This window comes from Armigeres subalbatus, chromosome 3 (genome assembly GCF_024139115.2).
Source record: "Armigeres subalbatus isolate Guangzhou_Male chromosome 3, GZ_Asu_2, whole genome shotgun sequence".
Lineage (NCBI taxonomy): Eukaryota > Metazoa > Arthropoda > Insecta > Diptera > Culicidae > Armigeres > Armigeres subalbatus.
Genome location: NC_085141.1, coordinates 45,545,092 through 45,569,938, shown reverse-complemented (window position 1 = coordinate 45,569,938; position 24,847 = coordinate 45,545,092). Strand labels below are relative to the sequence as shown.

Sequence of the window (24,847 nt, the reverse complement as noted above, 5' to 3'; positions counted from 1 at the left end):
CTTTCTTGGATCTACTAGTCATCAGGGAAGCAAATACAACATTGAGCCTCGAAATCTACAGGAAGCCCACGAACACCATGAGAGTCATCCCATATACATCGAACCATTCGTACCAACATAAAATGGCAGCATTTCATCACATGATCCACAGGATGCAGACGATACCCCTGAGCGAAGAAGGAAACGAAGGAACTACAATACATCTTGGAAACAGCGAAGATCAACGGATACCAGGAGAGGACTATACGAGCGATCATCAACAAGAAGGAAAGGACCCTACGACGAAATGGACATACAACGCTGACACCGATAGAGGAGCCGCTGAAAAGAGTTTCGGTCCCATATGATAAACACATCACCAACCAGCTACGCCCTCGACTAAGGAAATTCGGCATCGATCTAGTATTCTCCAGTAGAAGCAACCAACTCAAGTCTCTATTGGGTTCAACGAAGGATAAAGTAGAAATGTTGAATAAGGCAGGCGTTTATAAGATAAGTTGTTCTCAATGAAATCTATGTAGGCCAAACAAAAAGATCATTAGATATAAGGTTCAAGGAACATATGGCGGAAGTGAGTAAGGCGAAAAGAGAAAACGATAAGGGATTACATTACGAATTTAGATCTAAGGTAGCAGAGCATGTGTATAAGGAAAATCACCCAATTACGGCATCAAATATTAAAATCTTAAGAAATGTCTCTTCCCATGGAAACTCGATGTAGCTGAGAGTTTGGAAATCCACCGACAGGTACAAACAGCGCTGTTGAATAAGGATCAGGGAAATGGCAGCTCTTGGCTCTTCAAGTTTCTACCTAAACAATAAAGTAATTTACTGTATAGGTAAATAAAGTAGGCAAATAAGATTAGATTAGGTACCTAGCGTAGTATAAATAGTGTAAGTTGCGATTGTTTTCTTCAAGTCGAGTCAAGTACAAGACACTGAAGACGACCACACAGTTGTGGTCGAAATACGTATCTGCAAAGATTACGAAAATTAACTAGTGGAATTAAATGGACAGTACTTAATTCGTCTTAGACGGTCTAAATACATTGTGAAATGTAAGAACTGCTCTTCATCGATATTTGCTGTGGTTCTGGGTATTTTAGATGTGCTGTTCTGCGGTGGTTTATTAGTTCACATTTCATCGCTTGGCGTGATAGCTCCAATGTTTAGAATGAACCAAACATCATTCAATTAAACAGTGACCACGTTAGATCGCTACTAGAATAATTAGCATAGCAAATCATGTCGTTCACATTGGTTACACTTGAGAGCTTTGATGACCCAGTTTTGTTTTGTCTACCATGCACAACATTATGTGCTTACATCCCACACGGATCCAGTAGACCATCGCATCTCGCGGAACGGAAACAACAAACCATTCCAGCGTGGGTGAACCCTTTGGAATGTGGATCCGGGCGAATTCATCTATGGATCGGGTCCGTCTCGGCCGCGCATGTCACCGCTAGATTCCGAGCATCACCGGTGCTGGGTGTGCATCCGTGTTTTGACAGCAACCTCCGAAATCGGTTCGTGCGACCGAGGAGATGGGCACAGATTTCGGCAGACTGCTGGACGCCAAAGCGGTTGCCGCTCGGTGTTCTCGCATCAGTTTCCCAGCATCCTTCAACCGTATCGAACGGAATTAGGGACCGGAACATTTCGAAGCGCGCCGAAGCTATGGGGCGGGTGTGCGTGGACAGACAGTTGTAGGCCTTGTAGTACTGCCGTCAACACCGTTCGCGTTCTGCGGCCTGTGTGAACTTTGGTCTCCACACGCGCTGCTCCGGTTAGTTGGGGTATAATTCGTGGCACGCTGCGGCGAATGAGTTCCTGCCGCCGCTGACGCTGGATTACTTCGCGCATAGTTCAGTGAAAAAGGGAAGCACGTGAACAAGAACGAATACAGATGGTTGGCCGGCCGATACTCATGCTCATGATTTCGATGATGATGGTGATGAATAAAGAGAAATGAAGCATAAAACGATAGCATAAAAAAGAGGTTTTGCGTTGGTATGTTGTCTAGCGCGAGTGCCGCGGCCGGAAGTGGACCGTCGTCTGCGAAGTGTGATGGCAGCTGGCAATGGCCCTGACGTTAATCACCGTTCGTTCGAGGGTTTACGATGTTTTTTTTTTCTGCGCGTGCCAGTGAAGAGCAAATAAGGTGCAGATGAAAAGTTTTGTTTGCTTTTTTGGCGGGTTTATTTTGCGTGTGGTTTCGTGGTAGTCCAGGCGGGACTTGACTGAAATATGTTCGCACATTGTGGTGATGTGGTCGAGGGCGAATAGCCCGTTCGGTTGCGCTTTTGAAGCCGGAGGAATGTAATTTGAAGCTTAAAATTGAACAGAAAGCGGACGCTCGGCAGAAAAAAAATCGCACCCCAGCACTATGCATCATTGGTTTCTACTGGATTCTGTGGTGGATGGCAATAAAAAAGGATGAATGTGGGTGGTTCGACCGATTGGCATGCCCACTGACCGTGGATCACAGAGCATTGGACCCGGGGGCGCACGTGTTGGGCTACGAGCTTCGAAGCGAGTTCTTTTGTGTGGAATAATCCGGAAAATCCGGGGGTGAAATAATCGGAATTGCAACGGGAGTGCCGCCCAGCATCCCCCTCATGTTCAGATGTACAGTGTTACAAATGAACAGTCACAGAGTCTCTGATGGATGGTAAAGTGTTGAATCAGCTCGACCGTGGTTGGTTTGGAGAGAAAGAAGAGTGCGTGGAAAACATTTTTAATTAAAAATTTGAAGGACGCTTTGGCGAGGGATGCCGTTCGAGTAGGAATTACTGGTTCCGATATTGGAATAGCAAGGGCTGGTGAGTATTTTCTCGTTTTTTTGTAGGTTGTGGGGGATAAACGAAATTAGCTGGCCGGCCATGAAATCGGTTGATGCGAATCGAATCAAACGGAGAGATAATCTAGTTGGCATGTGTATTTCGTTTTGTTTGACCCCATCAGTGATGCGTTGCGGTTTAGATTTCATTCAATTGTGGTTAGGCGTTGGTTTGGGGTGTTTAACAGCTGACCTGTTCCGTGTGGTTGAAAATTGATTGCGTTTCCCCTGGCTAAGGATTCAACTCATGTCATGGCGTGAATAACGCCCAGATAATTGACTGGCCAACTAGTCAATCATGTTTTCCTATAAGGAGACAATAATCCATGATGCTCTTAAGCTTCTTTCAATTATAAATTTTTGATATGAACGTTGTAGCGGAAGTTACGCTATTATTACATGAATACTCAAAAAACAATCATGTAATAAACTTTATAAAATCTGCCCATATACAGGTTCGGCAAGATTTTAATACAAAAATACGAGAAAGACAAGTTTTTTTTTACAGACACTAGATCAAAATATTACAGAATTGTGAGATATTAATACAATTGTTTAAGTAGAGAATTGACTATTTCTCCAAATTCACCTAAAATAGTGCTGTAGTTTTAAAATTATAAACATTTATTTTGTAGGGCTAAGCCTCATAGAAGTAGGTGGTAGGTGGTAGAAACGGGAAATGGTTGCGGTGAACAATGTATAGTGGACAATTGGTAGCGTTTAGACTCACTTGTTGAATAACATTCTACATCTTTCGAGATTCTAAAAAAGACAGGAACACCGTCTTCGACCAGAGGTCGTACAGACTGAACACTAGGGTGTCCCAAAATTGGACAAAGTCTGGGATTTTGGGGGCTCAACCTTCAAATGAAAGCTTAGGGTAAAACAAAAGAAAAATTGTTCTACGACAACTCTGGGAAATGACGTTTAGGGGTGGCCCCGACGCGTTTTATGAAAAAAGTGCATTTTTTATAGGTAACATCGAAAATACCGGTATATCGGAAACAAATTCGATGAAACCCATCCATTTTATATTTTTTACATTTAATTTAGGGTCTATACTTTATGGTAAAACTTTGATACCGCATGTTTTAGGTCTATATATTTTTCACTGATGCTTTAAATGCCCAAAAATGATGAATTTTTCTTAATATTTTTTTATTAATGCATCCAAAACGGGTATCAATCATGATGCTTTCGAAACTATAAATGAAAAGATGGGGAATTTTATAACGAATATTTTGCTAAAAATAGCAACCTTCTATCTCTATCCGTTTAAAAGTTATTCACGATTTACTGCAGCTTGGAAAAATACTTTTTGAAATTTCGGATCATAATACCTGGATCATGTTTAAGTAAAAAACGCCTACTTTTCCATACCAACCAAATGAGCGCTTTAATAACCAATATAGTATTCATATGAGTTGCATAAAATTGATTTTAATACTTATTTGAGTGTTATAATGGAAACCCAACGATGGACCAGCAGTAACATGACTGACTACAAATTGTTCAGTTAGTCTGGGTGAGTGCTCAAATAGATTGATGAATATGGTTTCAAAACTACCCATAGGTAGGTTCAGTTTTCGTGTCATGGTTTGTCGAGCTGTGCAATGTTTCTCGATAACATGGAAATTAGTTGTTTTGTGACCATCTTGATTTTTTGCAAGAACGATCATGTGAAGCAAATCCAACTAGATCATTTTGATATCGATTTTTCATATTTTACGCCATATTGAAGCTCATTTTACGCCATTGCAAAAAATAGTGTGTGCAACTAATTGCAAAACTCGATTTTATCAGCACTCGTAGTATTTATCTCATTCGGCAAGCCTCGTTGGATAAACGTACAACCATGATGATTAAATCATCTTTTTGCAACTAGTTACACAAATTACTATTATCATTATTATTTTATAATGCATATTGAAATATTTGGCATCTACCATCTACGGAATCTCTGGAAATAAGAACAATCTACACTAATTACGAACTATTTTGCCTACCAATACTGAATACAATGATAAATTGATTGCATCGATAAATCGGGACCAAAATGATCCAGCCGGATTAACTTCACATGATCGTGCTGGTTAAAAAATCAAGTTGGTCAGAAAACAATAAATTTCCATGTTATCGTGAAACATTGCACAGCTCACCAAACCATGAAACGATAGCTGAACCTACCTATGGGTAGTTTTGAAACCATATTCATCAATCTATTTGAGTACTCACCCAGACTAACTGAACAATTTGTAGTCAGTCATGTTACTGCTGGTCCATCGTTGGGTTTCCATTATAACACTCAAATAAGTATTAAAACCAATTTTATGCAACTCATATGAATGCTATATTGGTTATTAAAGCACTCATTTGGTTGGTATGGAAAAGTAGGCGTTTCTAAACATGATCCAGGTATTATGATCCGAAATTTCAAAAAGTCTTTTTCCAAGCTGCAGTAAATCGTGAATAAATTTTAAACGGATAGAGATAGGAGGTTGCTATTTTTAGCAAAATATTCGTTATAAAATTCCCTATCTTTCTATGTACATCTAGCTTCGAAAGCGTTATGATGGATACCCGTTTTGGATGCATTAATAAAAAAATATTAAGAAAAATTCATCATTTTTGGGCATTTAACCCTTATGCGGCCGACGGGGTACCCGTGTTCCTTTTTCAAATTCAAGTGGTGATATTTCAATGAATTTTTATAGCTGAAAGCTGAAACTCGGTGACATCTAAGAACTCCATAAAATGTAGCATCTGTGAGAAAATCACGTTGATACAGTGAGGAGGGACGTGGGGAGGGGCATCTGATTTTTTTTACCACGTGGATGGCCGACAGGGTACCCGTGTTCCACTAAATTGATATTTTCATAACTTTAACAATTTTCAACCGATTTAGATAATTTTGACAGTTTTGGAAACAGAAACTCATATACTTTTTGCCCATAGTCAAGGTTTACAGCTTTTGTCCATGGTTATACAAAAAATCTTTGAAGTAAGACTTAAGAGTCTACAAACGTAACCGAAGGACTATCAACCAGTTTCGAATATATATCATGCTCATTGCGCTTCTTAGAATAGTCGGTGTTCACAGTATACATTCTGGGTCTCCAAAAACCCCTGGAGTAAGGCCTAAGTCACCCAAAAAATCCCTGGAATAAAATCTTATGGTCTGCTAACGTAACCAAAGGTCTATCGTGTAAATTCAAAAACGGTACATGCTCTTTATGGTGCTTAGCTGTGAAAGCAGTATATGTTCCGGGTCATCCAATGACCTTTTCTTAAAACATGTTTGCATTCCAAGTAGTTCTTGTTGCTGTCATTGATTCCAGGTAGTCTACGAACTCCATACAGTCAAGGTCTTCGGATCAATCTCCGTAATGGAGGCAGTTAACGAAGAATAAACCAGTTGTGTGACCCCTTCTTGGTATATGTTTGTATTCAAAGTAGTTCTTGTTGTTGTCGTGGGCTCCAGGTAGTCTACGAACTCCATAGAGTCAAGATCTGTGGATCAATCTCCGTAATGGAGGCAGTTATCGAAGAATAAACAAGTTGTGTGACCCCTTCTTGGCATATGTTTGTATTCCAAGTAGTTCTGGTTGTTGTCGTGGGCTCTAGGTAGTCTACGAACTTCATAGATTCAAGGTCGGTGGATCAACCTCCGTAATGGAGGCAGTTATTGAAGAATAAACATGTTTTGTGACCCCTTCTTGGCATATGTTTGTTTTTAATGCAGTTCTTGTTGTTGTCGTCAGTTCCAGGTAGTCTACGAACTCCATACAGTCAAGGTCTTCGGATCAATCTCCGTAATGGAGGCAGTTATCGATGAATAAACAAGTTGCGTGACCCCTTCTTGGTATATGTGTATATCCCAAGTTGTTCTTGTTGTTGTCGAGGACTCCAGGTAGTCTACGAACTCCATAGAGTCAAGGTCTGGGGATCGACCTCGGTAACGAAGGCAGCGCTTGAAGAATAAAAAAGTTTTGTGACCCCTTCTTGATATATGTTTGTATTCCAAGTAGTTCTTGTTGTTGTCGTTGGCTCCAGGTAGTCTACGAACTCCATAGATTCAAGGTCGGTGGATCAACCTCCGTAATGGAGGCAGTTATTGAAGAAAAAACAAGTTGTGTGACCCCTTCTTGGTATATGTTTGTATTTCATGTAGTTCTTGTTGTTGTCGTGAGTTCCAGGTAGTCTACGAACTCCATACAGTCAATATCTTCGGATCTATCTCCATAATGGAGGCAGTTATCGAAGAATAAACAAGTTGCGTGACCCCTTCTTGGTACATGTGTGTATTCCAAGTAATTCTTGTTGTTGTCGAGGACTCCAGGTAGTCTACGAACTCCATAGAGTCAAGGTATGGGGTTCGACATTGGTAACGGAGGCAGTTATTGAGGAATAAACAAGTTGTGTCACGCCTTCATGGTATTTGTTTGTATTCTAAGTAGTTCTTGTTGTCATTGGTTCCAGGTAGTCTACGAACTCCATAGAGTTCGTAATGGAGGCAGTTATCGAAGAATAAACATGTTTTGTGACCTCTTCTTGGTATATGTTTGTATTCCAAGTAGTTCTTGTTGTCGTGGGCTCCAGGTAGTCTACGAACTCCATAGATTCAAGGTCTGTGGATCAACCTTTGTAATGGAGGCAGATATTGAAGAATAAACAAGTTGTGTGACCCCTTCTTGGTATATGTTTGTATTTCATGTATTTCTTGTTGTTGTGAGTTCCAGGTAGTCTACGAACTCCATACAGTCAAGATCTTCGGATCAATCTCCGTAATGGAAGCAGTTATCGAAGAATAAACAAGTAGCGTGACCCTTTCTTGGTATATGTTTGTATTCCATGTAGTTTTTGTTGTTGTCGTGGGCTCCAGGTAGTCTACGAACTCCATAGAGTCAAGGTCGGTAGATCAACCTCCGTAACGGATGCAGTTATTGAAGAACAACTGGGAGGGACGGAAGGTAGCGGTTTTCCTCCAATACCTTTTCCGAACTTAATCTATTACATGTTGTGCATATGCATAATCGAGTTTCAGACATAGTAAATAATTTCCACTACGGGTGGCTCAATACCCGGAACATAGGCAATTAACTTTGAATGTGCTGAGCTCGAAAGGCGATCTTTCTTCGCTTATGTGGTCGAGTTGGGATCTGACGACCAACTGGCCCAATCTCACACAACCCTACTTCATCGAGCGCCGTTGGTGATGAAGCAAGTGTGTAGGAGCCAGATAACACTAAATACTCATCCTACTTGGTTTACATTGTACAAAAACATATATGAGAGAGTTAGTTCTGAGAATGTATTGCGAGAGTTCGGCTACATGCCCGGTGCTGTGAATTTGGTTTCATCAGTACCCGCTAAGCTGCGGAGGACGACGGAGGTCCTTCGTAGCTTAGTAGGGAAAACACCTGTCTAGCGTACTGGTTTCGTTGGATCAAACCCCACCGAAGTTCTCTAGATCAATCTCCGTAATGGAGGCAGTTGTCGAAGAATAAACAAGTTTTGTGACCCCATCTTGGTATATGTTTGTATTCCAAGTAGTTCTTGTTGTTGTCTTGAGCTCCACTCTATGAAATAGAGTCAAGGTCGATGGATCAACCTCCTGAATAGAGGCAGTTATTTGAAAATAAGCAAGTTGTGAGACTCTTTCTTGGTATATGTTTGTATTTTAAGTAGTTATTTTTATTGTCGTGGGCTCCGTAATGAAGGAAAGGCAAAATACGTGAATGGAATCCGTATTTTTTTGTCGAAGAGACGTACAAACTTATCAACAGGTACTCATAAATGATTCATAATAAGCTACAGGCAGTGAAAGTTATTTCATGAAAATCTTTATTGTTTGCGGCAAATTGGATCGAAAACGTGATAAAATCGGGTTAGGCAAAATCAGGGGTAGACAAAATCTGGGAGTGACAAAATCGGGTCAACCTCATCTGAGTAAATATACGCATTCCTAGTACAGTAGCCGTTCGATAACTGCAAAATGTTTACTTTTCAGTTATCGAATGCCGTTCGATAACTGCAACGCCTTCTAGACGTCAAACGGTTATCGAATTGCAGTTAAATGACTTGCAGTTATCGAACGTCTGCTGTAATTTTTGTTTTTGCCATGGTACTAGGTAGTCTATGAACTCCATATAGGAATGATCTGTAGATCAACCCACGAACGGAAGGCTATTGATATATGTTTGCATTTCAAGTAGTTCAAGTTGTTGTCATTAGCTCTGGGCAGTTATTGAAGAATAAACAAGATGTGAAACCTCATCTTGATATATTAGCATTCCAAATAGTTATTGTTGTCTTGTTGTTGTTGGTTCCAGGTAGTATACAAACTTCATTGATATCACTAATATGAAGTATATGCTTTGGAAATGCAAAATGTAAATAAATTGGAACGATACAACTTCACGCCGAGAACGTGAGGGAAAAAACGGGCTAATATCGCAAAGATCATGTACCATATTAAAATTAGATTAAGGCCACTCCTCACGGAATCCAAGTTTCAAAGTGCTCGCGTTTTCGGGGGCACACCAATCGATACGGAGGCGGCGCACAACTGTATTTTTTGATGATTTAGCTTTGCTGTGTCGCAGCATGCGTGAAATAATAAAAATGACAGTTGTGCGTTACTTCCATATCGAGTGGTGTGCCCCCGAAAACGCGAGCACTTGAAACTTGGATTCCGTAAGGAGTGACCTTAAAGACCCTCTAGATATTCGTGTAAGCCTAGAAGTATAACTCCATAAATTTCTAGGATGACCATTAGCATATGCCATGAACGCATTTATCCATGGGCCCCAAAGGCATGTACCAAATTTAAAACAGGCTGATATATCTCTGGTGTAGATCCTAATGCCTTACTTCAGGGGTTTCTTGGATGACCATGAACATTTAAAATGGGTGCATTCTATTCTACGTACTATAAAAGGCATGTATAACTATTTAATTAGGCCGAACGAACTCTGGTTACGCGTGAAGTTCTTGCTGATTGTTCAAGTGTTCTCTTGGATACCCATGAACATACGCAATGAAAGGTATATTCAATGTACTAAAAAGGGCATATGCCACTTTTGAAACAATCCGAAAGGTTACGTGTGAAGATCCTGAGGCCTATTTTAGCATTTTCTTGGAAGACCATAAACATATGCAATGGACGTATTCTTTTCTATGTACCACAAAGGGCATGTACCACTTTTGAAATAAGCCAAAAGATCTCTGGGTACCCAAGCAGATTTAAAGTCCTATTCCAGGGTTTTCTTGGATGACCATAAACCTATGCAATGGACGCAATCTATTCTATGTACCACAAAGGGCATGTAACACTTTTGAAAAAATCTGAAACATCTTTAGTTACGCGTGTAGATCTTAAGGCCTATTCCAGGGTTTTCTTGGATGACCATGAACATATGCAATAAAGGCGTTCTATTCTATGCACCACAAAGGGCATGTACCAGTTTTGAAACAATCTAAAAGATCTCTGGTTACGCGTGTAGACCTGAAGGCCTTTTCCAGGGTTTTCTTGGATGACCATGATTATATGCAATGAAGGCGCCAGAGGACTTATCCGAGAGATTTCTTCGATAGCGCAGAACATATGTAGTGATCACATTTGATTTCAAGATGCGCAAAAAACATGTACCACTTTTGAGACAAGTCCATAGACCCATGGTTACGAGTGTAGACCTTAAGGACTTACTCCAGAGATTTCTTGGATGACTCGGAACATATACTGTGAACGCATTCTATGCTAAGTACCACAAAGAGCATGTACCGTGTTTGAATTTGCATAATAGGCCTTTGGTTACGCGAGTAGATCTTTAGGCTTTACTCCAGAGATTTCTCGGATGACTAAGACTTCATTTCAGGGATTTTTGCATTACCCGAAGCATATACTGTGAACACCTTCAATTCTAAGAAGCGCAAAGAGCTTGTAGCATATTTGAAACTGGCTGAATGGCCTTTGGTTACGCGTGTAGACTCTTAAGCCTTAGTTCAAAGATTTCTTGTATAACCATGGGCAAAAGCTGTAAACCTTGACAATAGGCTAAAAGTATATGAGTTTCTGTTTCCAAAACTGTCAAAATTATCCAAATCGGTTGAAAATTGTTGAAGTTATGAGAATATCAATTTAGTGGAACACGGGTACCCTGTCGGCCATCGACGTGTGTTTTTTTTGTTGGCCGCATAAGGGTTAAAGCATCAGTGAAAAATAGATAGAGCTAAAACATGCGGTACCAAAGTTTTACCATACAGTATAGACCCTAAGTTAAATGTAAAAAATATAAAATGGATGGGTTTCATCGAATTTCTTACCGGTATTTTCGATGTTACCTAAAAAAAATGCACTTTTTTCATAAAATGCCCTGAACGTCATTTCCCAGAGTTGTCGTAGAACAATTTTTCTTTTGTTATACCTTAAGCTTTCATTTGAAGGTTGAGCCCCCAAAATCCCAGACTTGGTCCAATTTTGGGACACCCTACTGAACACTTAACACCTAGCATGATACAACGGACAGGACACATAACAACCACGATCATGAAAAGTCCGCTCCTTACCGGGGCGGGAATCGAAACCACACTCCAAAGTACATGCATCTAGACGATTGACGTCGCTATCCGCACGGCCACGAAGCCCTTGGATATGATCCAGCTAGCTGACATCCGTACAGCTTCTTATCCCAATAAATACAATAATCAATAACGGCGCCGGTCATGTCCTTAAAGGCAGTTATGAAATAGAAGGAACTTAAGTATGTGAAATTCGCTGTTTAGAGTCCGTGTTTACCTCTGCGTCTCCACGAAAATCACAGGAGGTAACATTTGTTAATGAGTAGGTATCGCTGGGTCTGGAATCTGGATTCACAATGATTACTGATGTGACCATCGGAGCATTTTAAACACTAATATGAACACTCATAAATACGATAAATCGCGTACTCATAATCGAACGCACTATAATCAATCGATTTACCGACCGCACCGATCAGAAACAAACACTTCTATGATCACCCGATCGTTCTGAATCCAATACTCATTCCTTGAATATGATCCGCTGATTGAAAGAGTTTTTTTTTCGAGGGCGTAATAAGGTTTTGTATTCAAAATATTAATTAATTGATTGATTGAATGGACAATAAACAACAACAATACGTTTGAACGATTTGACAGTCACTCGATTGACTTAAAAATATGTACACCCGATTCTTTTTTTTTACACGGGGGATGCGTGCCGTGTGAAAAAAATCCGTGTAAAAAAAATCCGTGCTATTTCGAGAATCCGTGTAAAAAAAATCCGTGTTATTTCGAGAATCCGTGTAAAATAAGCCGTGTAAAAAATCCGTGTGAAAATAATCCATGTAAAAAAAGAATCGGGTGTATTGCTAATTCAATACTATTTTCACGTTCGAAACAAAAATAAACGACGGAGTTAGATATTTGCACGATGGACCACATGAGCTGTCAAGTTAAATATCTTTCCTAAAATTTCAAAATATACCCCAATTTTTTTTCCGAAATTTAAACCGTCAATTTTAATAAACCCTGGAGAAACTCTCTTAAAGCAACTTATTTGGAATCTTCAGAATATTCAGAGGAATTCTTACAGACAGGAACTCCAACATTCTTTTATCGGGAATTTACTTAAATATTTTTTTAGTTTTCTTCTTCACTCTTGGACATTGTTCCATTCACTTAGACATTGTTTTCTTCGGAAATTCCTTTGAAAGTCTCACCAAAAAATCCTTCCTGCAGGAGTAATTCCGAGACTTTTTCACAAGGGGTTTTCCGGAAATTCATTACAGAACGACATACTCTCGTATGGAGTGGAGGAGTTTTCAACGCAAAATCCAAAGTATTTCCTTAACAAAATTCCCAAAGGAATTTTCCATATGAAATTTTTTGAAGGAATTCTTAAATCCGGATGAGAAAAGATGCCAGAAAGAATTCTTTAAGGAATTTTCTATGGAAACTTGAGAGGAATTTCTGAAAGCGTTGCTAAAAAAATTCCGGTAATATCTTATATATAAAAATGAAATAGTCTGCGTTCGTATCCGCATAACTCGAAAACAATTGGATGGATTTGCTTCATTTCTTCAGCAAATATGTTCGTTATCGTTTCCGACGGGTTTATATGATATTTCCTAATGCTAAAATCACGAGTAAAGTTGTTTAAATCGTGAAAAACTAAAATTAAGAATCGTATGGAAATTTCGCTTGGGCAGTGCACAACGCGCATTTTCGCTTACTATGCAGGACAACGTCTGCCGGGTCGACTAGTGTTTGAATAATTCCTAAAGGAATTTCCAAAAGAAGTCATGGAGGAACCCTGATAAAATTCCTTGACGAAGTTCTGAAGAAATTCTCAAGAGAAATTTTTAATGAGTTGTTAGAACTTTTCCCAGATTTTTGAAGAAACTGCTTGAGGAATTACTGGAGGATTTTCTTTTAAATTTCTGAAACAATCGCTGAATGAAATCGTAAAAACACAATATGAAGGAATTCTTTAATCCTTTTTTAAAGGAAAATACATTTCTCGTCAGGTTTAATAATGGATTTTTCAAATCAAATTGTAAAAGGATTTCCGAAAAGATACCTAAAAGAAAACGTAGAGCAATACCAAAATGAATTTTTGAAGAATTCATCGCAGTTTTCCTGAATTAATTCCTGGAGGAAAATTTAAAGGAGTACCTGAGGGAAATTTCGAAGATATTCTAAGAATTCTTTCATAAAATTTCCGAAGGATTTTTTAAAAATTTAATTCAAAATTTCAGGATTTAACTTCCAATTATTTTCCAAGGAGATTCTAAAGGATAAATAATGCATAGAGTTTTTTTAAAGGAGAAATTCCATAAGAAATTTTCCCAGTTTTTTGATAATGTTGTATTTTTATGCTGCCATACACTGCTGATAAGGAACTATATTTTTTAATTATATATTTTCATATTTTTATTTATATATTTTTCAAATACAGTCGCCTCTCCACATCTCGATATTTAAGGGACCATCGAGATAAGGAGAGATCAATGGAAGAAAAATTTAAGTGAATACTAGATCAGGAAAAGCTCGTTTCTATGAAAAACGACAACAAAACAAATATCATCCCTTGTTTTTTATGTGTTTGTTATTGTTCAAAGATGGTCTAGTAGCCTAGAAATTTGAGTATATTTGAGAGAAAGAATTCTCAACAAAATATGACCAGAACACACACGCTTAAAATCAATAACACAGAGATGTGTTTGCATCACACAAAACGGACCTAATGCGGAACATCCCCTAGATGAGCGACAGTTACACAGGCACAAAAATGCCTCGTACGGTCGTGATAACGGTCCTTTTCAACATGTTAACGTTTGTACAGATTCCTTGTTTCATGAGGAACCAAATACTGTTGAAAATATTGAAATCCAAGTTTCAATAAAACCACACGAGCTATTTTTGTGGCTGTGTAACTATCGCTCATCTAGGGGATGTTCCGCATTAGGTCCGTTTTGTGTGATGCAAACACATCTCTGTGTTATTGATTTTAAGCATGCATCGAGATGTAGAAAGTCGACTGTATTCATATTATCACGTTCTCATTTTATCATGTATTCATATTTTCCTATATTCATATTTTTATATTTTCATTTTATCTTGTGTTCATATTTTCGTTTCTTCATTCGTTTATATTTCATATATTTATGTTTTCATTTATTGATATTTTCATATATCTTTATTTTGATATATTTTTATTTTCATATATTTATATTTTTATATATTAATTTTTGCCTTTCTCGTATACAAAGTATACGTAAAGGCTATATGTTCGCTCCAAAAACAAACTTTTTATAGAAGGCTCGGAGACCCATAGTGTTATATACCGATCGACTCAGCTCGACGAATCGAGGTGATGTCTGTGTGTGTATGTGTGTGTATGTGTGTCTGTATGTGTGTGCGTGTGTATGTGTGTGTATGTGCGCAAAAAATCTAGCCCACTTTTCAGGTACTTACCCTTAACCGACGCAGAATCCTATCCCATTGTTTCCTATTGAAAATTGGCCGGATCGGACTATGGGCTCAGAAGTTATGGTCAAAATACTTTTTTTAGACAACAACGAGTGGAAAAGTCTAGCCCATTTTTCAGGCACTTACCCTTAACCGATTTACTCGCAACAAGTTGCATTCGACGCAGAATCCTGTCCCATTGTTTCCTATTGAAAATTGGCAGGATCGGACTATGGGCTCAGAAGTTAAGGTCAAAATACTTTATCTTTTGACGAAGACGAGTGAAAAAATCTAGCTCACTTTTTTGGCACTTATCCTTTACCGATTGTTTCGCAAAAGTAGCGTTCGACAGGGGATCCCGTCCCATTGCTTTCTATTGAGAACTGGGCAGACGGGATCAGAAACTATGGTCAAAATACATTTTTAAGCAAAAAAGGCTTGGAAAGTCAGGCCAACTTTTCGATCAGTTTTCATCAACCGATTTGCGCGCAACAAATTGTGCTCGACGGGGAATCCTGTCCGATTGTTTTCCAATGAAAATTGGGACTCTGGGCTCGAAAGTTTTAGCCAATATATTTTTTGCCTTTCTCGTATACAAAGTGAAAAAAAAAATTAGCCAATGAAAATTTTTTACAAAAAAAAAAAACTTTTTTAAAAGAAGCCCAAGAACTAATTTTTTATTCGTAAAATGCATTTAAAAAATTCACTTAGTTTTGGGACACTTGGTCTTAATTTGTTTACTCACAACAAGTTGTATAGGACGGCGAATCCTGTTTCATGTTTTCATTAAGTTTCTGCCCATTGTTTTGTATTAAATTGACCATAAAAAAATTAGCCAGAATATTAGGTATTAAGAACTAACTTACTTTTCGAGCATGTTCAAAGAGAGATCTGAGTAGAAAAAACTGCGTAGTCGATAGCAGTTCTATTCTGCTGTCAGGTTTCGTTTACATGAATATTGAAAAATGTATGTCATGTCATCGACAAATACAGATTGAAAATTGTCTCAAGTCACGCTTTTTTCAAACAGAAATATTCCATAAAGAGAGGGTAACTTCAAAGTTCATAGAAATGAGCGTTTTTCAATTGCGTTTATCTTAAATTATTCGATTAATACTATTCATAACTCATGTTCAATTTGATTTCCGTGGATATAATTAAAACCTTGAAATCCAAAAATCGCTAGCTCGGTTGATGGAATTTTGAAACCCTTTGTAGGACTAATTACACATATATCGGAGTAAGCTGCTCCTTTGGTTTGTAAGTTAGGAGATGGCCAATTCTGCTTTAATCAGGGAAATTCAAAGTATCAAGTCTTCCAGTTAGTTTTCGGCGTAACCCACTTCTATCTACCACAAGCATTACATGCGCAACCAAGAATAGGATTTGAGCTAATTTTGTCCGTAGTTTGAATTATCGTTAAACAAATAAATTTCATTATTAATGAGCGTTTGTGGTTTTGAGGGAAAGTTATCAGGTAATCAATTTTTTACTCTTTTACTATTATCCGATAATGATAAGGTACGTCCTAATAATAATGTAAATAGGATGTAGTTTGTCAAAAATCCTTGCTACATACGTTTGAACATTCTTGGTTTTCTAAAAGGTGACGCTTATAGTTTGTGTAGATTACGAGATGTTACACGACAACTTTGACATCAAGAGCCTCCTTATTATAGCTTTATCCTGATAAAGCTTGTAGTTGAAATAGGCTCTCAAAATGGTTTTAGCTACATTCTCAATATTTCGAAGATACGATTTTTTTTAAGATCTTGGAACATGTGTAATTTGAATAGTTCTCTATTTTTGGTTTTAATTCTTTCAAAAATGGACGCATTCAGGCTTTTGATTGATTATTTGTTTACAATTTAACTTCATAAAAAATATTTTGCAATTTCTGATCATAATACCGGGTTTACAGTTAGCATTTGAGTGATGAAACGGTCTACTTTTCCATACCAATGACATGTATGGGTGCTTTAATGAACATTATGCAACTCAAATGGGTTGCATAATAGTAGTTTGTGCAACTAGTTGCAAAAAGATGATTTTTTCAGCACGAGTTGTACGTTTATCCAAAGAGGCTTGCCGAGTTGGATAAATACTACGAGTGCTGAAAAAATCGAGTTTTGCAACGAGTTGCACACGCATTTTTTGCAATGACGAGCTTTAATATGATAAATCTATACCAAAATTGTACAATCGAATTTACTCCACATGATCATTCATGCCAATAAATTATGTTGCGGCAGAGAACAATAAGATTCCATCTTATCGTGCCAAATTGCATAGCTTGAAATCTATGAAGCGATGGATGCAATTGCCTTTGGAAAATTGTGATGTTATGTCTTTCATTAATTACAAGACGCTTAGAGTACACTATTTAAACACTCACCCAAACTAATTCAGCTAAATGTAGTCATGTAACTACTGGGGGGACAACTCGTCCCCCTGACAACTCGTTCTGAAAAAATCATCTTTTTGCAACTAGTTGCACAAACTACTATTGTGCAACTAGTTGCAAAAAGATGATTTTTTCAGCACGAGTATGATAGATCTGTACCAAAATGGTACAATTTTATTTACTTCACAATCTTGCCAAAAAATCGTGTTGCTGCAGAAAACAAATAGATTCCATGTTATCGTGCCACATTAGGTGCTCGACAGACCATAGAGCGATAAATAAACCTGCCTTTGGAGAATTTGATGTCATGCTCACCAAATTATTTTATTTATTACGTGACACAGAGAGTACACTGTTTGAACACCCACCCAAGCCAATTGAGCCAAATGTGGCCATGTAACTATTGTCCTAATGCTGGTTTTCCATTATAGCACCCAAATGAGTGCTATTTGGAAAACCAGCATTTGCTATAATGAAAAATAATGGATTTTTTCTTCTTTGCAATAAAACTGCCATAGCATCATCCCATGAATGAATATGTACAAGATACAGCGATGACTCGATTTTTAGCATGTTAAAATTTTTCTGCCCCTGATTTCGTCTACAACCGATTTTATGACGGTTTTGATATGGTTCCTCCACGAGTCAAAACCATTAATTGCTTTATATTTGTTCTATTTGACCACTCTAAAGAATTTTTCTCGACACATTTTATAAAGAGCGAGAAAGGCATCATCACCGCTAGGTGGATTAATCTGGGTTTTTTCATATACATTTATATTTTCATACTTTCGTTTTCTTATATTTTTATTTTTATAGCATGTAAAAATAATTGTGTGAATGTGTGAAGTTATTTTCATATTTTATACTTTTTTATTCTTATGGGTCACTGTTTCAACTATTTAGACTGCTTGTAAAATAGATTGAATGTATCTGAGGTCAACAAGACTTAAATATAAAAGACCTTTTCAAACGATTGCTCTACGTCCTCCAGATTGCCGGTGAGAGCCATGACCCATTCTCATCCCAGACCCATTGTCACCCCCAATGGCTATATTTATTTATTTTTTTCATACTATCATATTCATATTCATTATTATTTATATTTTCAAATGTTCATATTACCTTTTTTATATTTTCATATTCTTATATTTTCATATATAAAGATTTTGATCCCTTCATATTGTCATATTTTCAAATCTATTTTTCCACATTTTCATATAATTTTTTATTAAAAATTTACTAAAGGGGCATCATTTACCTAGGCCTTTTTTATCTGGCAAAATTTTGATAGGTTCGGTGATCAAACTTTAGAAAAACAGGAGGAGCTGACAAGATACAAAGGAAAGGTTACATTTCAAATACAATAGAAGAAACATATTTAATTTAATAATTTTTACTATATATTTTTATTGACACACGGTGTTCTGGTGACGCTGATTTCTTGAAGCTAAGGTCCTTCGGTCAGGAACACTGTGAACTATTTTTAAAATAATGTAATCCCAATCTAAATATTTATATTTCGTTTTCAGCTGAAACAAGTGTTGCTGGTTCCTGGTTGCTGGATTAATTTGCACTTTTTTGATTTTCATAAATTTCAACGTTTTTTCTATACTTATTCTTAATATTTCCATACATTTTCTTAAATTACCACGGAGAACCAAATATTTTAAATAATCTTTCATAAACATTTATAAACAATAATCTTGTCATAAATGATTTACCTGACCAAATGACAGTTATTGATCTTCTCTTTCAGAAACATTGAGTGCTGGCGAAGATTCTGAAGCAGCATCACACTACAAAGTCTAATATTACTACAATTTATTATTTCAGAAATATGCTGCAGATTACAAAATCAATGCAATTGTTTTGCCAAAATCTATTTATTTATATGGCATTCAAGATCAAAACAGAACCTTTTACAATATCAATACCAATAAAAATATAATATTTACGCTTTTTCGCCAAGAAAAGCACCCCTTAATAACCCATCCAAACTCCAACTCCAAGATATTTATGAAGGTAGCGCGAGTTCTCCACATCTTTTTAAGTAGGTATCTAATCAACACTTCCCACCCAAATCCCCACTGATTGTAAGGACCTGGCCAGGTGTTGAACAAAAGGATCGTTGAATGAAAAACATGCCAAGCCCCCGGCTGTTTCTCTGGCGCATCTAACGTCCCTATCGGCAGCCAACCCAGGATAGTGTGCGGTGGGGTTTACTTGGCTTATGTTCTTAATTCCAGAGTTTACACAGGGTGGCCTGAGCAGTAGTTAAATCCTGGTTTGATTGTGAATTTAGAACTGCATTACTGGCAAGAAAACTCAATTACTGAACAATTCGTAGACGATTAAATACAATTCAAATTTCCCTCCCCTCGGATATGTGATCTTGATGCGATGGGTGGGCTTACGTCAATAGCACAGAGATGCAACCAAAGACATATCTTGTCGTGGTGGTATCTTCTTCTATGTAATCCGCCTCGCAGCTCAGTGTTCTCATTAAGCACTTCCACATTTATTAACTGCGAGGTTTCTAAGCCAAGTTATCATTTCTGCATTCGTATATCATGAGGCTAACACGATGATACTTTTATGCCCAGGGAAGTCGAGGCAATTTCCAATCCGAAAATTGCCTAGACCGGCACCGGGAATCGAACCCAGCCACCCTCAGCATGGTCTTGCTTTGTAGCCGCGCGTCTTAGGGTCTGTTCACAAATTACGTAACGCTTCTGGGGGGAGGGGGAGGTCCAACTTGCGTTATACTTTGTTACACTAAAAGGTGGGGGAGGGGGTGGGTACTACCAAATGTTACGCATAACGCAAATAAAAATTTATTCGAATGTCTTTTTTTAATCACTGATTGAAGTAATTGCTGATATGCGTAAAAATACCAAGCGAATATTGTATTTCTCGACACCACAGTTCCGCAAAACTATGTAAATGGTTATGATCGCAAATTCTATTTTCGTTTCTACTAGCTGCATTCTTGATATCCTTGATTTTTGATCATATGCCGTCCCTATTCTAACAGTGTTCAAAAAATACCAAAACCCAAATGCTTCAGAGAAAATTGTCTTTAAAATTTTCACAGTTACGCGTTACATGGGGGAGGGAGGGGGAACCAAAAATGTTACTTTTTGTTACGAGGGGGAGCGAGGGGGTCAAAAACTCGGATTTTTGCGTTACGTAATTTGTGAACAGACCCTTACCGCACGGCTAAGGAGAGCCCACATGTTGACTATTTTTGTTTGGTGCCGTGTCACATATCTGGCATTGATTAACGCATGTGATCCAACGGACATCGTGTCTTGGAGCCTTGAATGGTAGTGCAGTCAGGCAGAGGCCTTTTGCATCAGTGATAATGATATGAGTTCTCTTCTTTTCGGCAATACTTTTCTAATGCGTTCCCTGTGACGCTGAGTCGTAGCCACGCTTACATTTAGCTAGCAAGGCATTTATCGAAAAACAATACATTCAAGCCATTCGTAGGAAATCGACTGCTGGATTCACTGTCAGTAGACTTTTTTTTTTTTCAAAACTAGGAACGTGGCGCCAGTTTTATTTTGTTAAGCCTCACTTTGAAGAGCAATAATAAAAAATACCACACATTATAATGACGGTATATGAAAAATCTTATGACGGCTTCATTCTCGATAATATTTAGTAATAGCTAGGGAATAGGCGTGATCAAGATTTACTTTGCAGCAAGGATGTTATCGATCATTTAGTAATTCGCGTTCGATCATTTAGTAGTTTGTCAATAACTCATTCCAGAAGCTGAATTTCAAAATGTGTTGTATGGTGGACTTCTAGTGCGAAGGTTTTTCTACAACTCTGCCTAATGGTTCGTTGTTAGAATTCAACTAATAACGGAGTTATAGCGCTAGTTGCAGTAACTTAAACTAAATGATTGGAATTTTGTTATCATTTAGTCTAAGTTACTGAAACTATAGTTATAACTTCGTTATTAGTGGAATTCAAACAACGAACCACAAGGCAGAGTTGCAGATAAACCTTCGCACTTGAAGTCCACAATACAACACATTTTGAAATTCAGCTTCTGGAATGAGTTATTGACAAACTACTAAATGATCGAACGCGAATTACTAAATGATCGATAACATCCTTGCTTTGCAGACCTTGATTAGAATATAATAGATAATCACCGTAATTAAACAACGATAAAGCTACCTGGTAGAAAAGTACAAAGTTATAGGTAACCTTGACAAAAAAATGATAATAGAATAAACTAAATTCTTTAACAGTTTCCACTTTTAGTTTTAAATGATATATCTTACATTGAGTTTGTAGTGTCGACACAGCTTAAGAACATTGACGAAACAATGACTTGGGTAAACAACGCGATTTGACGAACGCATACCCTACACCAGGGCTCTCCAGCATGTTTAGTATCAAGGACCGCATAGCAATATTAAACTGCTGAAGCGGGCCGCAGTACATTTGCAACATTTGTTTTTCATTCCATGAATTTTAAAGTCTAATCAAAATTATTTTATTATTTCATATTTGAATCAAATTTGTTGCGATGAATCTTCTTCAAATAACATACTAAGTATTGTAAGCACATTTTATTCTACGGGTTGGGTTTTATTACCATAGCTGACTTTTAGTTGATACTTACATCTACTTTTGTGGTAGCGGACTTGACACAAGAAAATTCTTTTCGCAACATGTTTTCAGCATAGTTTGCAGAACAGCTATTTTTCCAAATGATCATAATGTCGTCCAACTAGAGGATTTCGAGGATTTTTTTGTTGAAGGATTATTGTACTAATACTAAAAACAGTAACGATTCCTGATTATGGATCGACTGTACGTTTTAATTATATTTATTAAACGACTGCTCAGTCTTACAATTTTTACAACGAGTTCATTGTTGTCCCGGCGTTTCGATAATTTTATTTCCTCTTTGGGCAATCAAAATATTGAAATCTTCCAATTCTGTGTCATTGAATGGATAAAAATGAGATTTCGGGATTTCACTGATCGTAACTTGTCGTGTCAAATAACATCAAACATGCCAGGTGAATTTTACCAAATGCTAACTTGTATTGAAAGATTTCTCATTTCAGAGCAGTGTATGACAACATTATTTTGACCTCAAGTCCAACATTTAGTTCGTTTGAATCTGTGGAAAAATGGATGAATTTTCTATTTTCATAACCCGGGGCAATACCATCACACTTGTTTGTTGTTGTCCTACGTAACATCTATGAAATGATGAATTTAATAAATCATGATAGTGTTCGGGTGAGATCAAACCATATTGTCATTTTTTCCAATATATATTTATATCGATTACACATATGCATTATTTATGTTCGCCATTTTATCACCTCCCACGTCTGTGAAAGCTGTTTCAGTTCCGAGCGCTTTCTTAAGCAGAGATAGGACTATTATAAAATAAAACCACTTGTAATGACCGTGGATATGTTCATCCCTGCAATTCCATCTACGATTTGTGCAAGGGTTCGTGCTATGCTATGCTATGCTATGATGCTTAAACATCATAATGATGTGAACTTGAAAGGTTCCACGATTATCACAAACAACTGGGCATGATGAAAAGTATTTCGTGACATCTAATGCGTATCAACGGGCCACATGTAGTGAACATTCTGAAATCCTTGGCGGGCAGCAGCAAAGGCTTCGAGGGCTGCACTTTGGAAATCACTGCTCTACACTCAGAACAAACATAATTAATTAATTTTCATTCTGCATACATGAAAGTTAGAAAGTAGGACTCTAATACGCAATATTTTTTATATTATCACAGATAGAAAAATTCACTGAAATTTACACTAAAAATCATGCACATAAATGGAACATCATTATTAGCGTAGTTCCACGCGTGATATAGCCTAAATCTATACAATATTTAACGTGAATCATCAATATTGCTTGCAAGTTGTACGCAAACTTGTTAGGAAGAGAACCGTTTCAGCGTAGAATAGCGTAGATTTCCGCATCTCAAGTTTTACGCGCTGTTTACTTTTCACAATTTTTTTCTGTGATCGATATGGTCATAAAGCTAATAAACTATATAACTTATAATTAGAGTTTATGACTATATGACTTTTCAAACCGTTGAACTAGAATTTTTAAAATTATCATTTTAACCTTTGATCATTGACTAGTTTGCATTCAATTACATTTTGCATTAGTGTCGAGTAGATTCCAAATTCGAACCTTACTTCTCCCCATCTTATTCTACTCCACGGCGTTCAAGTGGTCCGCAAGGACTCTTCTGCCATTACCCTCTCTTTTATCGTTCTTGGATTGACTTGCGCTCTCATTGCCCCACCAAACGCTGCAAAATGAAAATGAAAAATTACATTCCGTGACATTTTTTAAATTTCGCTCTCATGGCTTAGACTTTGTATTTAGAACAATGATCTGTTCGACAAAGTTCTAGGATTTTTTAAGCATTGAATGTTAATCAAAAAATCCGAATTGTTAATAACTTATTAAAAAGTTATTAGCAAATTAGTAATTGCAATCCCACGACATTTTTTTGACATTTCCCGTCACTGCTCAGGACCAGCCACCAGGTACTTAGTTCTGACAGATTTTATTATGAGCGCTATTCTTTCAGTATCTCGTTTAAAATGCAAGAAAGCCTATCCCAGTGATCTGCGATCTACACCAATGATTTCGATGTCATCTGCAAAACCAAGGAGCATGTAAGACTTGTTGATGATGGCTCCGTTTCTTTGTACACCAGATCATCGTAGTGCGTCTCCTAGAGCTATGTTGAATAGCAGATTTATCGGATGTCTTATCAGATATTCTGACGCTCGATATGGATCAATCCAGCGTCGCACAAATCAGCCTAATAAGCTTTGCCGGAAAGCATTATATGCCACAGTTCATTCCGTTTCACTGAGTCATACGCTTCCTTGAAATCTACAAACAGATTATAAGTTCACAAGTTGTACTGTCCATGATTGCATATTTGTAACACTCGAATTTTTGTTTATTTTGTAAAAAAAATTGTGAATCGTTCAGAAAGCTCAATTTACTGCATCTAATCTCACAATAGTAAAATAGGCTTTAAACTATCTTGCTTATCTTCGCAAACGGACGCAGTTTGCTGAACAGAATTCGGGAGATTACCTTGTAGGCGATATTGAGGAGTATTATACCAAGATAATTAGCACAATCGAGTCTGTGCCCTTTCTTGTAGATAGGACATACGAGGCCCATTAAGGCCATTAAGCTTATTCTTCTCCCTCCCAAATCATTTCATTTGTGGATTTTATCGTTCAGTCGATCACTCCCAACTTTCAGAAGCTCGGCCGGGATTCCGTCTTTCTGAGAAATGACATTTTCAAATTTGATATTAAAGCGGAGATTTCTCATTATTTGATAAGAATTAATCTATATACATAAAAATGAATTTCTGTCTGTCTGACCCTTATAGACTCGGTAACTACTGAACCGATCGACGTGAAAATTTGTATGCAAAGGATTTTGGGGCCGGGGAAGGTTCTAAAGATGATTCGAGACCCCTCCCCCTTTTGTAAAGGGGGGATTCCATACAAATGAAACAGAAATTTCTGCATAAATCGAGAACTAAT

General features: G+C 37.5%; 1 protein-coding gene across 1 annotated transcript in view; it reads left to right on the top strand.

The window, feature by feature from the left end:
* Nucleotides 1-1,625: 1,625 nt before the first annotated feature.
* LOC134221610 (uncharacterized) overlaps nt 1,626-24,847 on the top strand; it is a 637,051-nt gene continuing 613,829 nt past the window's right edge. The window contains exon 1 of the mRNA XM_062700799.1: nt 1,626-2,825. The gene's annotated coding sequence lies outside the window, so the exon portion shown is untranslated. The remainder of the gene's footprint in view (nt 2,826-24,847) is intronic.